This window comes from Emydura macquarii, unplaced genomic scaffold, assembly GCF_026122565.2.
Source record: "Emydura macquarii macquarii isolate MOO-44397 ecotype Brisbane River unplaced genomic scaffold, CSIRO-AGI_Emac_v2 contig_1483, whole genome shotgun sequence".
Lineage (NCBI taxonomy): Eukaryota > Metazoa > Chordata > Testudines > Chelidae > Emydura > Emydura macquarii.
In genome coordinates, this window is record NW_027131620.1 from 15,932,717 (window position 1) to 15,947,511 (window position 14,795).

General features: G+C 39.5%; 1 protein-coding gene across 23 annotated transcripts in view; it reads right to left on the reverse strand.

The window, feature by feature from the left end:
• Positions 1-14,795, reverse strand: part of NCOA3 (nuclear receptor coactivator 3) — a 152,570-nt gene that overhangs the window by 55,137 nt on the left and 82,638 nt on the right. For 12 of the 23 annotated variants that reach the window (XM_067554299.1, XM_067554291.1, XM_067554298.1 and 9 more), the window contains one exon: positions 11,663-11,817. The exons of the other annotated variants lie outside the window; for them this stretch is intronic. The gene's annotated coding sequence lies outside the window, so the exon portion shown is untranslated. The remainder of the gene's footprint in view (positions 1-11,662; positions 11,818-14,795) is intronic. 23 annotated transcript variants of the gene reach the window in all.

A 14,795-nucleotide genomic window follows, 5' to 3' on the forward strand; every position in this document is an offset into this window, starting at 1 on the left:
TGGCTGCTGTGCTGCAAGTCTAGGTACAATAAAGAAATATATTTGATAAAAGCATTCTCTTTTTTGATGGGGAAGCAGGTTTATAATACCTGTTTGTAAGAAAAGGGTGCACTCTATGGAACATTAAATCCACTGCATCACAGAAAAGAATAAAGAAAGTGACCAGAAAAAAAACCCTATATATCAAAATTATTGGGCACAGCAACTTTGGTAGTATGGTTGAGGAGAAGTGACTGGTTTGGTTGTAGCATCAGTTTGTGCCTTCCAATTCTGCCCAAGTAGACTACACACTAGAATATAAACACATGACCAGTCTAAAAGGGAACATGGAATATGGTTTCTGAAAGAAGTCTAATGGTGCTGAGTAACTTTTCAGTTTTTGATAAATCCTACAGGAAGGTCTAGATAGTCTTTTTACACTGGAAAGATCAGTGTTTCTCAATTGGTGTTCCGTGGAACCCTGGGGTTCTGCGAGATGAATTTCAGGGTTCCACAAAAAATTGAAACCGTGCCACCGAAAGCTGCTGAAATTGCGCCACCAAAAACAGCTGACAGCGTGTGCCACCGAACACAGCTGACAGCGCGGCACCGCCAAAAAGGGGAAGATGTCCCAGATTTTTCAGCGGAGGGTATCACATGGCCCCGCAGAAGTTAAAAAGGGTTCCGCAGCCAAATTTAATTGAGAAACACTGATCTAGATTAACATTTTCATTAATTTGCCCTGGCCAGAAATCTTACAGGGCCACCTTCCTGGAATGACAACTTGGAATTATCTATACTAAGGTGAACTAGGGTACTGTAAATTGAGTACCATGGAGAAGAGCCAGACTAATGGAAAATGGAAAATTTTGCTTGATAAATTAAATATATAATCAAACTGAATATGGTAAAATCTTACCACACATCAAAAAGGAGTGAGCACATGATAACTCAGGTCAGTATTACTCTACATTTATGTGAAATATTTTTAGCTGATATATTAAAGCTATTAAATATTTACTTCATTATTTTAGACATTTCACAGAAAAACACACTTTCTTTTCACTAAAATCTGGCTATTCTCATGTTATTGAAAGCCCATACTGTAACATCCGGCAATGTGACAATTTAATTCCATTATTTTTATCCTAAAATGAAAAGCTTCCTCTTCTGAGCAGAGATCAGAGCAAGCCAAATGCTTTCTGCACCACTTGAAAAATTTCATGTTTATTTCAAATTTGATGATCACCTCCTGTATTAGTGCACTTTATTACAGACACCATAAAACCTAAGCTAATTTGATTAGGGCACGTAACAGGCTGGCTTGCTCCTTAAGAGCTGGAACTAGCCAACTCTGATTACAGAAAGAGCTACATGTGGAAGAGATCAGGGTGACTGTCCTATAAAGAACAGCAGGAGTCCAAAATGAAAAAGGGTTGCCAAATTTCTAATTCTGAAAACCAAACACTAGAACAGGAGCACAGGAACTTCCTCCTGCTCTGCTTCTTCCCCCAAGGCTCCACTTCACCCCAAGACCCTGCCCTCCCACTAGCTCGTCTCCCTTGCTCCTTTCCCTGTCACTCGATCCTCTCCATCTCCCTCCCCCCATGAGCTGGGCTCCCTCTGCTCCATGGATGGGATGAGAGCTGCAGCCCCCTGACACAGAGCCTGCCTGCCTGCCCACAAAATGCAGGTAGGAGTAGGGCTAAGCAAAGATTGGCACGGGTTGATGACTTGGTACCTCCCCATGTCCACCTGTGGTAACCAAACACTGTACATGTCCCCTTTCAACTGGACTTTCCGGTCAAAAACTGGACAGCTGGCAATCCGAAGAAGGCGGCAGATGGGCGTGGGAAGCTCTGTAAGCTGTGGAAGGGTGTGCAAGGAGTGAGGAAAGATCTCCAGGCAGGGAGGCCTGGGAGAGAAGGGACTGCAGTGCTCTCCAAGCAAGAAGTCTGGAAGGAGAAAGAGAAACCTTGTCTTGTGTGGACTTAGGAATAGATTGGTTTTGAGTTTTATTTGCAGTTTATTTTATATTAATAGAAACACAGCCCCTAAGGAGGGATATTTTTGACCCAAAAAAACCCTTGATGAAGTTTGAACACTCAAAGAGGGGAAACCAAGGCCAGCTGCTGGTAGCAGGAGCCTAGGCTACTAAGAGGCAGAGAGGAGGCAGCTGGCCTGGTTACAAGGCAGAATTCAATCCCGACACAACCACAGTTCTCAAAACTTGGTACCCAAATCTCTGCAATCAATGTCTCTGCTAGGTCTCACTATACCAGTAGCACTTTAATCATATGAGTGTTCCATTTCCTGTCTACAAAGTATTTGCATTCAACAGTAAAGCTAGACTGTTTGTGCAGTCTGGCATTTATTTATATAGTAATATCTTTATGTATGTATCTTTATGTATGTAATGCATCTCATTACACTTCTTGACATACTTATCTTCAGTAGATCACTCTGCTTTCAGCATTAGCTACAGATCTAGTGAATTTATACCCTACACTAACAGTAACTAGTCCTGTTCCATTACCTATATTTCTCAGTTTAGATAGTTCAATTATTAAATGCAAGACCACAGTCAGTTTTCAGTCATAGGATAGAAGAATGCTTTAGTATTTGTAAAAAGTTAAGAAACTTTAGAGCTAAAGATGGAATGGTTAAATGAGGAGAACATAATACAAAGCCTGCAACAGAAAACAACTTTGCTGGAGTACTTATATGAGAAGCTGAGACAAATAAAATGATACAAAATGTTGAATATAAAAGTTACCTCTGGGAGCAAAGAGAAGTGATCACATCACCTGAGAGGTGTGATGTAACCATCAAATTCAACATATATGGGAAGTGAGTAGCCAATTTCAAAGAAATGGGGAAATGGCCACGAACACAGCAATATACTCATGGAAGAAAAATGTCGGTCATGAATTTGGAACAGAAATGGTGGTAGCAGCTGAAGGATAAACTTCAGCCATATCAGTATTAGGGATGAGATAAAAATTGAGAGATTACCATTTTGGATACAGTTTTAATAGAGTCTATTAAAACTTGTTGACCAGTTACAGTATTGCTCGTGGCATACGCAGCAGCTATATGAAATGCAACTAGAAATGAGCTGTTTTAAAGATTAAATATAATATTCATAGCAAAATATTCATAGCTTATGCTAAATCCAAATTGGCTACCAACTTTCTTTTTTTGTAATTATACAGATAGGCAAAAATGCATAAACCCCTTTTTATTTAGTGCTTTAAAGAAAGCTAATAAGGCATTTAAGAAGAAAATAAAATACAAGATGAATGCTAATCTTTAGACCACTGCAAATCAGAACAGCTTAGTTCTAAATCCCTGAAAGAAAAAAAATGGAGCTGACAGTGAAACTACCAATGAAGCCTTAACTATAGCCTTGTGGATGTGACAGTACACTATGTCAAAGCTATGCAAATAGGTAACAGCAAGTAGGTAATTACCATGGACTTTAATATGGCAGTTTTGGTGCAATATAAAAAGCTATTTTATACCAGAAAGGCATAATATATCTTTCAAGACTAATTAATCTGTCCTTGCTTCTCAAGGGAAAAAACAATACGTTTTGCCAGTTGTACTTACATAGCATTATCTTAAATTTCTTGCACATCAGTCAATAAAGTAATTTAACATAAGATTCTTTCAAAATCTACAAATACAGTTTACTCCCCAAAAAAGTCATTTCCAGTTAAATTATATAGATGAAGGGGGAAAAGAGGGGGGAGAAGCCTAGTAATACAATTCACTGAAACGGGGCCGTCACTAAAAATAATGTGCACAGAGGTGTTAGAATCTTGTACTCCAGCAAGGTACACCTTGTTGCAACATTTTTAATACTCCTAAACCAACACACATCCTTGTTATATTATTACGCATCCCTGTCTTAGGGAGATGATCGATTTTGTACTGGTCCTGTCAGGCTCAGTGTTCTAATTCCCTGGCAGTGTTTAGTAAGCACTATGCACACAAGGCTGCTATTTTTCAGATATGACAATTAACTTGCTTCTTGTTCACTTTGCATATATTAAAATGACAGAACAGTGTTAAAGAACTGTGTACATTAAAGTGTTTTGAATATTTCTCTCCTTCCCCTAATTCCATTTTTGGAAGACAGGGTGTGTGCGCGCACACATACACAAGAATGACTATAACCTGGTAGTCAGAGCACTCACCTGGGAGGTGGAACACCTAAAAACCACTAACCTGAGAGGAGGGATTTAAACTGGGATTTGCCTTCTCCCCCTCCAGTGGAAGGGGAACTTGAGCTGGGGATCTCACACATCCGAAGTGAGTACCCAAGTCACTGAGCTAAAAGTTATGAGGGAGGTCCTCCTCCCCACTGCCCCCAGTTCTTATGTGTGAACTTGCCTGAAGTGCTTGATCCAGTAGGTGACCTCTAAGCACACCTACTGGATCCGGCCCACACACAACTTAGGCAGCTTTCTCTGCTTTGTGAATCATTCTGAGGCATAGGTGCCCAAAGGAAGGAAGCAATGTGCATGCTCATAGGCAGAAACATAGGCACTTGACTGAAATATACTGTGTGGTCTGTTTGTTTGGGGGGACTGATCCTACCGCCCTGCTAGGCAAGGCTGAGAACTTCTTAATAGGGCTATGATCCCCAAGCCCTTTAGCACCCATCAACCCTTAACCAGGGGGTGAGGCTACTTAGGGAGAACCAGGGTTTAAAAAGCCCACTCCTAAGTGACCAGATGTGCTAGCAAACAGGGGCAGCTAACGGGAGTTTAGATGGGGAGCAGGCAAGTTAACATTCTGTAAACTAAAGACAACCCCCCACCCCATAAAAACAAAACAATAAAAGAAAGTTGCAGGAGTAAAAAGAGATTGCAGGCAGAAGTCCAGCAACAGAGTGGAGGCTATTCAGTTTACTGCACTGAATGCAACATGTGTGATTACCAGCCCTATTGGCAGATGCATGCATTCGATGCAAGGAGCTCCTTGCTTTCAGAGACTGCATACAGGCTTTGGAGACCAGGGTGGCTGAACTGGAGGAGCTAAGGGAGAGAGAGAGAGAGGTACACAGATGAGACTTTCCAGGACAGAGTAGAACAGTCTCACCCCCAGTATGACAGCCTCTGTACTGTTCAGGAGAATGAAAGTCTCAGGGAAGCAGAACATCAACTGGAGCAATGGGAAACAATCCCATATTTGGGACACTCCTTCAAGAAGATGTCATGGGTATCCTCAGTATGAGAGGATACCTCTCTGGGGGAGGGAAGTCCAGTTATTAAGAAAAGACAGGTAATAGTAATGGAGGACTTGCTCATTAGAAACAGATAGCTGGATTTGTGATGACTGGGAGAACTGCATGATGATTTGCCTACCGGGTGCAAAGGTTGCAGCTCTCTTGAGACATCTAGACAGACTTATGTGTAGTGCTGGGGAGGAGCCAGTGGTTCTAGTATATGTAGGTACCAAGGACAAAGACAAGGATAGGAGAAAGGTCCTGGAGGCCAAATTTAAGCTGCTATGTAAGAGACTGAAATCCAGGTAGCATTCTCTGAAATGCTTCCAGTACCATGTGCAGGGCCAGACAGACAGGCAAAACTGAAGGATCCCAATGCATGCATGAGACGTTGGTGGAGAGGAGGGATTTAGATTTATTAGGAACTGGTGAACCTTTCGGGAAAGGGGGAGCCTATACAGGAAAGATGGGCTCCACCTAAACCAAAATGGAACTGGACTGCTGGCATGTAAAGTTAAAAAGATTGTAAAACAGTTTTTAAACTAAGGGCTCGGAGAAAGCTAACAATTGTGGAGGAGCACATGGTTCAGACAGAGACATCTCTTATGGGAGGATCTATTTATAAAGAGTCTCTATAACCTAATAAGGAGGAGAGGCTGGAAGAGGATAAAATATGGATAGGATCTGATGAGAAACAGTCAAATGAAAGAAGAGTCCCATTCAATTACATTACATAATGGCAGACAGCTAAAAAAAGACAATTTTTGAAGTGCTTATACACAAATGCTAGAAGTCTAAATACTAAGATGGTGAACTTGAGTGCCTCTTATTAAACGAGTATATTGCTATAACAGGCATCACAGAAACTTGGTGGAATGAGGATAAGCAATGGGACACAGTAATATCAGGGTACAAAATATATCGGAAGGACAGAATAGGTGGTACTGGTCGGGGAGTGGCACTATATGTGAAAAAGCATAGTCTCAAATGAAATAAAAATCTTAAATGAACCAAATTGTATCATAAAATCTCTATGGATAGTAATTCCATGTTTGAATAATAAGAGTATCAGGAGATTTCAGCTATCCTCATATTGACTGGGTGTATGTCATCTCAGGACAGGATGCAGAGATAAAGTTTCTTGACACTTTAAATTACTGCTTCTTGGAGCAGATAGTCCTGGAACCCACAAGAGGAGAGGCAATTCTTGATTTAGTCCTAAGTGGAGCACAGGCTCTAGTCCAAGAGGCGAATATACCTGAACCACCTGGTAATAGTGATCATAACATAATAAAATTTAACATCCCTGGGGAGGGGGAGGAGGGAGGGGAAGAGAGGAAGAGGAGAGACACCAAAGCAGCCCACCACAGGATCATTTAATTTCAGAAAGAGGAACTACCCAGAAATGAGGAAGTTAAACAGAAATTAAAAAGGTACAGTGCAAAAATGAAATCTCTGCAAGCTTCACGGAAACTTTTTAAAGACACCATAGAGGCACACTTAAAGTGTGTACCTTAAATTAAAAAACAAGTGCTTCTTTTACTTTGTTTTTTAGCCATAGTGGCACTTTTTTGGTCACTGTGGCTAAAGAACAAAGTAAAAAGCAGTTGGAGGTAAAAAGGCATTCCATAAAAAGTGGAAGTTAAATCCTATTGAGGAAAATAGAAAGGGGCATAAACTCTATCAAGTGAAGTTGAAAAGTATAATAAGGAAGACCAAAGAAGAATTTGAAGAACAGCTACCCAAAGACTCAAAAAGTAACAGCAAAAATGTTTTAGTCTATCAGAAGCCTACTAAACAACCAGTGGGGCCACTGAACAATTGAGATGCTAAAGGAGCACTCAAGGAAGATAAGGTTATTGTGGAGAAACTAAATGAATTCTTTGCATCAGTCCTCATGGCTGGGTATGTGAGGGAGATTCCCAAAGCTAAGCCATTCTCTTTAGGTGACAAATCTGACGAACTGTCCCAGATTGAGGTGTCATTGGAGGAGGTTTTGGAACAAACTGATAAGTAAAATAGTAATAAGTCACCAGGCCCAGATGGTATGCACCCAAGAGTTCTGAGGAACACAAATGAGAAAATGCAAAACTAATAACTATGGTATGTAAACTATCATTTAAATCAGCTTCTGTACCAGATGACTGGAGGATAGCTAATGTGATGCCAATTTTTTAAAAAGGCTCCAGAGGCGATCCTAGCAATTACAGGCCAGTAAGCCTAATTTCAGTACCAGGCAAATTGGTTGAAACTATAGGAAAGAACAGAATTATCAGACACACAGATGAACACGATTTGTTGGGGAAGAGTCAACATGGTTTTTGTAAAGAGAAATCATGCCTCACCAATCTACTAAAATTCTTTGAAAGGGTCAACAAGCATGTGGACAAGGGTAATCAAATGGATACAGTGTACTTAGGTTTTCAAAAAGCCATGATAAGATCCCTCACCAAAGGTTCTTAAGCAAAGTAAGCGGCCATGGGATAAGAGGGATGGTCCTCTCATGGATCAGTAGCTGGTTAAAAGATAGGAAACAAAGGGTAGGAATAAATGGTCAATTTTCAGAATGGAAAGAAGAAAATTTTGGTGTCCACAGGGGGGTTCTGTACTGGGACGAGTACTGTTCAACATATTCATAAATGATCTGGAAAAAGGAGTAAACAGTGAGTGGCAAATTTGCAGATGATACAAAACTACTCAAGATAGTTAAGTCCAAAGCAGACTGCAGAGAGTTACAAAAGGGATCTCACAAAACTGGGTGACTGGGCAATAAAATGGCAGATGAAAATATCATATTTCCTCTTTATAAATCTGTGGTACACCCACACCTTGAATACTGCATGCAGATCTGGTCACCCCATCTCAAAAAAGATATATTGGAATTGGAAAAGGTACAGAAAAGGGCAACAAAAATGATTTGGGATATGGAAAAGCTTCATGAGGAGAGATTAGTAAAACGGACTTTTCATCTCGGAAAAGAGATTACTGGGGGGGAGAGGGGAGATGATAGAGATATATAAAATCACGACTGATGTGCAGAAAGTAAATAAGGAAGTGTTATTTACTCCTTCTCATAATACAAGAATTATAGGTCACTAAATGAAATTTATAAGCAATAGGTTTAAAACAAACAAAAGGAAGTATTTCATCATACAATGCAGTTAACCTATGCAACTCCTGGCTAAAGGATGTTGTGAAGGCCAAGACTATAACGGGATTGAAAAAAGAACTAAGTAAGCTCATGGAGGATAGGTCCATCAATGGCTATTAACCAGGACAAGCAGAGATTGCTGTTTACCAGAAGCTGGGAATGGGCGATGGGATGGATCACTTGATGATTACCTGTTATGTTCATTCCCTCTGAAGCACCTGGCATTGGCCACTGTCAGAAGACAGGATATTGGGCTAGATGGACCATAGGTCTGACTCAATATGGCTGTTCTTATGCCTAGGGAACTTTTACTGAAGAATCTTGGGCGCTCTGCAAGTTTAGGTGTCCACTGGTTTCAGTGCAAGTTTTATGCATTGAAGTGGTTCCAAAACTTGGACTTTGGACCTACTATTCCTATTTCAAACACCAAAAGAGAGGACGCAATGTCTGGGCCAGTATAAAGGGACCTGATAAACCAAATTAACTGGTAAGAAATCACCCCTCACCAATATCCTTTTTTGTCAGTCTGGATAGTTCAATAGCAGTGTTTAATCTCTAAAAAGACAGTAACAGTCTGCAGCACGTAGGGGTCCCTACTCGTATATTATATCAGTGTCTAATAAGATTCTAGAGGAGGAGGTAGTGATGGTTATTGTTGAAATAGCTTTGATAATACATCTTAACTAAAGGCAGCTTAAGCTTCCTTAGTGCAGTCCTACCCACAATAAGACTCAAAATTTTGACATTCTGGTTTGTAAACTGAGCACATGCTATATAAAAGTCAGAAATGCAGTTTAAATAAGGAACAACAAGATGTCATTTTTACAGAGAGTCACTTTTCTGACTATAAGTACACTTAAATCAGACAACATTCTCTGACCATTTGAAACATTACATTACTTCATAAGCCACAATGTAGCAAGAAAGAATACAGGCTGAGTAGCACACATCTACATAATACACTGTCAACATAATAAATACTACTAAATCACATAACTTAGTACAACTCATAAAAGGGATGCACACAAGCCTGAAACTTTAAGTTTCCTTAATCCTAACTGCAATATAGATATAAAATTCAGAAGAATTTAACAATTAAGTATGCCAAAGCGCAAAACAACGATTTATGCAGGTACAGATTTCAATTCAAAACTTGAAAACATTGCCATATGACTTGTGTTTTGTTCCATTTAGTTAAATGTGTTCTTATGTAACTGGAGATCCCTAACTTGGTTGATAAGGTGGTTTATTTTGAACCTTTGGAACTTTTAAGACATCCATTTTTCATGCCAACCATGACCACTGCCCTAGCCTTTGCAGTAATTTGATGACTAACTACATGTGCTGTAGTCCAGGGATGAGCAAACTATGGCCCACGAGCTGCATACAGCCCATCTGAGCTTTTCATCAGGCCCTCCAACTCAACCAGTGGTCCGTGAGCTCCATTCAGGTGGTCTGCAGAAAAGTTGCGGAATAAGTTGTGCGGCAGCGGCAGCTGCTCCCCCTCCTAGCCCCGCACCTTCCCCCCATACCTCTCCCACCACATGAGCCCAACAGCACCCTGGCCAGAGCGCAGCAGCCTCTTCCCCCCAAGCCCTTCTCCCACCACATGGTGCCCTGACTGCAGCTGCTCCCGGAGTATTAATGGACCACCATACAATTTCTATATCCAGAAAGTTTGCCCACCCCTGCCGTAATCACTGACACATTATACAGAACAAGTTCTAGCTCAGATTACTAGCTCTAAGGACCAGTCATACAAATTAAGTGACCATCATGTTAACTGCATCTGAAGGGTGAAAAATAATATTAAGAGATATTAAATAGGATCCATGGCACCATAGTGGAATGTCAATTTATATATTAGGGATTATTATAATTTTAAGTTAAAGGACGCATTAAATTATATGAAGCTTCAAATTGAATTAAGTCTCATTAAAAGAGCTGAGGTAAAACTCAATCACAATGTGTTTATATTAAAAAATCAAAAACAAACAAAGGTAACTTTTAAAAGAAGGTAATTTTTCTTTTATCAACATCATAAGTTTCTCCCTCCTACAGTGGAGTCTATTGACTTTCATGCTACCCAAAGAGATGTCCAATATAAGTGTCTGGACATTATATGTGAAATACAACTAAGACAAAGGGATGTCATTACCATTGTTGTAAACTGACATAGAAGACAAGGCAACAATATTTACTACAGCACAATTCCAGTTAGATCAAGATGGTCAGAACAGGACAGAAATTACATGCTCATGATTGCTTATTTACCTCAATAACTACATACAGGATAATTTATTTTTAAGATAAATGACCTGTGTTAAAAAAAAATTATTCCATGTAAGACGTTTTAATATAATATATTAAAATATATAAGTTTTAATATATATTTTCAGATTCGATAACACTGGACATAAACAATATATGAAAGTTTTGAGACACTTATTTTCTAGAAAAATGATTAATTTGTGATTATGTGATTAATCTTTACATTCTAAGTGTTTACTTGCATTGCACTACCACACAGGAATTAGAGCTGGGATCCTGAGCTGACAAAGATTGGAAGCTCTACTGAGACAACACTTTTGTCCAAAATGCGCATATGGGCCTGATGGGGATTTTTGAGGGAAAGAATAAAAGGTAAAAGTAATGTAGATTCCAGGTCCCCTGTCCCCAGTTGCACAAGGTTTACTTTAATATTTGATACTAATATTTATCATTTGCTCTTGCTTTCAAATAGCCAACTGAATTGTTTTTCTAAAAAAATCAACTACCATTTCTTTTCATAACTTTCATGTGGATAAAGACAACATTTGGATTAGTATGCAATAGTATGTCAAATGATATATCTTTAATGTTTTTAATTCAAACTTTAAAATGATCTAACTGGGGATTTGTTTTAAAAATTCAATCTTGACAAGTTTTCATATTTTCCTTTTACTAAAGCAGAAAGTTTGCAATTCTTCTAAAACTGAAGTTTATGGGCAGACAAACAATGAAGATTGACTGTCATGCACAGCAGATGCTTTGTTCTTATTCCTGAAATGTTGATACATTGTTTTAAATATTTAGTTAATTTTGTTTGTACATTCCTGACAAAATATTTTTAATATCAAAATATGCATACAATAAACACTAAAACCTTAATACTGCTCCATTAATGAAAGCTGATGCAAATTCAGTGATTACCATATTTTCATTATCTTCTCTCACAATCCATTAGTTTCTATAAGACATTGTTCTTGACAGACATTTTTCTACATGCAGCCTGATACAGATATGAGAGCTCTTACCTTTTAACCAATCAGCTAGGGAAATATTTTTCCCTTAAAAGGGAGGAGGCAATCTTCCAAACACACAGTTTCAGTACAGTTAGAGCTCAGTCTGCCAGTTTTCAACGGCAACGATTATCACTTTCTTCTTGGAGACAGCAACACACCATCCAACACTTACAAAAATTGAGAGCACTCATCAAGTTCATGGTGAAAACAGGAAATATAATCAACTAAATTCATCAGTTTATTTCACTAAATACACGTGATCTCTGCCCAGTCATCAGCAAGTCCATTCCCCTTCCTGAAATTCTGAAGATGTCAGAATGTATATTTTTGTTCTGCAATTCCACTCCACTAAATGTCTCGAGGGACCTAAGGAAGCAAGGATCCAACATACCCTGATAGATTGCTTCTTGGATCTCCTGAGAATGGCAGGTTCAGCATTACTACAGCATTATAATTAGCATTAACTCCTTCCAGTCCTACTGCATTGTTATAATTGAATCAGACAAAGATGCCAAATGGACTCATTACATGCAGACTACAGCATCATACAAATACGTGTTTAGATTTTGAACTGTTCTCATTCTAAGTTTTCCATTTTGGTAAGGATTATAAAAGAGACAAAATTTAAGAAATGTTTTTAAAAGCTTGTCACTCACATGGTTAGAATCAATGATTAAAAACAAAAACAAACCCAAAACACCCTCTAAGAGCTGCATTTAGTACCCATTTTAGATTAAAACCAACCAACCTGCAACAGAGATCTTGGGGGAAAATTGACTGCTATTGCTCAAAATGAAACTTGCTTACTGTACACACATGATCTGTGTTAAGCAGCCAACAAATTTTCAAGCCAGCTTTTAAACTTGTCCAAAAATAGCTTTCAGAAAAACATTCCAAGAAACATATGTTCAAATGATAGGCATTCCATTTTCTGCATGTAATGTCACCAAAAGTCAGGATGTTTAGAAACAAAATATCTAACTAAATCTTTGAACTTTAGTATGAGCTTTGTATCAAATAAAGCTCAGAACTTATGTACAGTCAGGGACAGTGGAATGGGGTGGGGTAAGAGGGGAGTGGCAGGAGAGGACTAGCGCCCCTGCAATGGAAATATTCACGGGATATAGATCTATGTTCCTGCCCCCACTGCTGTCACAGAGGCAAGAGCGGGACCCAGCTATGTAGCCAGCGACAACAGCATAACCCGGAGGAGGGGCTGGAGCGACCCGCCATGGCACAGGAGATTGAGCCAGCCACCAGGGAGCAAGTAGTCCGGTCGGGTCCAGTTCCAGCATCTAGCCACCGCAGGTTCCCAGTGGAGACACCAGGCCCAGGGAAGGGACAGGAGATCATCAGCTAGCTGCTGCAGTGGAGGATGGGACAGACATCCTTGGTGGAGGGCACTGGTGCACAGGGTGCCAGCCACTTGGGGGGAGGCATGAGGCCTCAGGCACCAGCTGCCTGATACTAGGAACTACCAATATGTTCCTTTCCAGCCTGGAGTTCCCCCCACACCTAGAGCATCAGTAGATACGGAGGATCGGCTTTTAAGCAACAGCTTTGTTGTTTGTTTTATTAAAAAAATAGAAAGCTACAAATGTCAAACTGCAAAGGCAGAAACGTTTTATCATTAAAAATCTACATCTCATGGAAATTTTGACTCAAAGGACTGATCCTCATACCCACTATTTAAAAAGGGAGTCTCTTTCAATCAACATATAAGAAACCTCGCCTTTTTTACAATGGTGACCAAGACACCTTGGTCACAGCTTTGTCTTTTCATTCTACTTTTGCTATCAGTTCTCAAAAGCGGAGATCTAACTGATGAAGGCACATATCTCTTGCAACAGCTCAATCATCACATGCACCCCAAACCATCACCCTCATCACTTCATTCTCTTCTTCCTAGTGCTGATCACATGTTATATATATATATATATATATATATATATATATATATATATATAGTGTTATCAGCTGGAAACTGTGGCAAACTCCTGCAAAGAGCAGTATTTATTCAAAATACTCCTCAAATCATCTATTCTGTGTCTCATTTCCCTGTATATAAAAGTATTACCTTACCCAATCCTACCTTACCCAATGCTATTCAGTGGTGTTCTGAAGCTAATATTGGTAAAGCTCTTTCATATTGTCAAACGAAATGCACAAGAAAAGTGCACAATATTCTTACTTCCACCATATATGCATTCCCCAGTGGGATTCTGTCAATTTATAAGGATTTAAATTTGTTATTGTTGCTGATGTCTGGAGAAAATAATTTCACCCTAACTGACTGAGCAAAGCAAGTGGCTGATGGCATTTCTCGGTCTGCTTTTCTGTAACGTGATAATTTTGAACATCATATCTGACCAATTTCAAAATTTCAGGGGAAATTATAGGCATCAATGGACAGAATCTTATTGATTCTGGTGAAACCTGATTTCCATTGGTGTGAGAGGAGACTAAGGCAAACAGACTGCCCATTTGGTGCTGCAGACAGAGGAATCTCTGCTGCCTTCTGTTACTGTCCACACACATTTCAGGCAGCAGCTTAATATGCTGCTCTCTCTCACTGGGTGTACAGCTTGGCTTACTTAAGTAACAAAATAGTTTCTGATTTTAACCTTGAAAAACTGCTGTCTCTGGAGTGTCTTATTGCACAAATACCTGCAAAACACAACATAGCTGCTGCTAAAAGGAGACGATAACATTGTGCAAGGACTAGAAGCTAAACAGTATGCTGAAAACAAAATTTGTGGGCAGGAAGAGGACTAGTCAATAGTGCTTTTTGCACAATGACCAGCGAAGTGTATGAACCGGGGCCAGGGCATAAACCACTGGAAGATATGCCCACAGTAGCTTGTGTAGAATTTCATAAATACAAAAGTCTGTCTTTAGAAAATATAGTACCCATTGCACAATTCTCCTGCTGCTGGAAGACAGAAATATAGCTTGCTCTAGTAGATAATTTCTTTTATTTTTTCTTGGGCTGTGACTAGTCCTAAATCGCAGGGTCTCACATGATCAAAAGTTGTTAATTTCAACGGGCCCAAACGTTTAAGGGGATAATGTCTGCTCCTATGTTCAATTACCAACCAATACAAAATATAAAACTGATAAAACAATGAAGAAAAGAAAAGGGAAT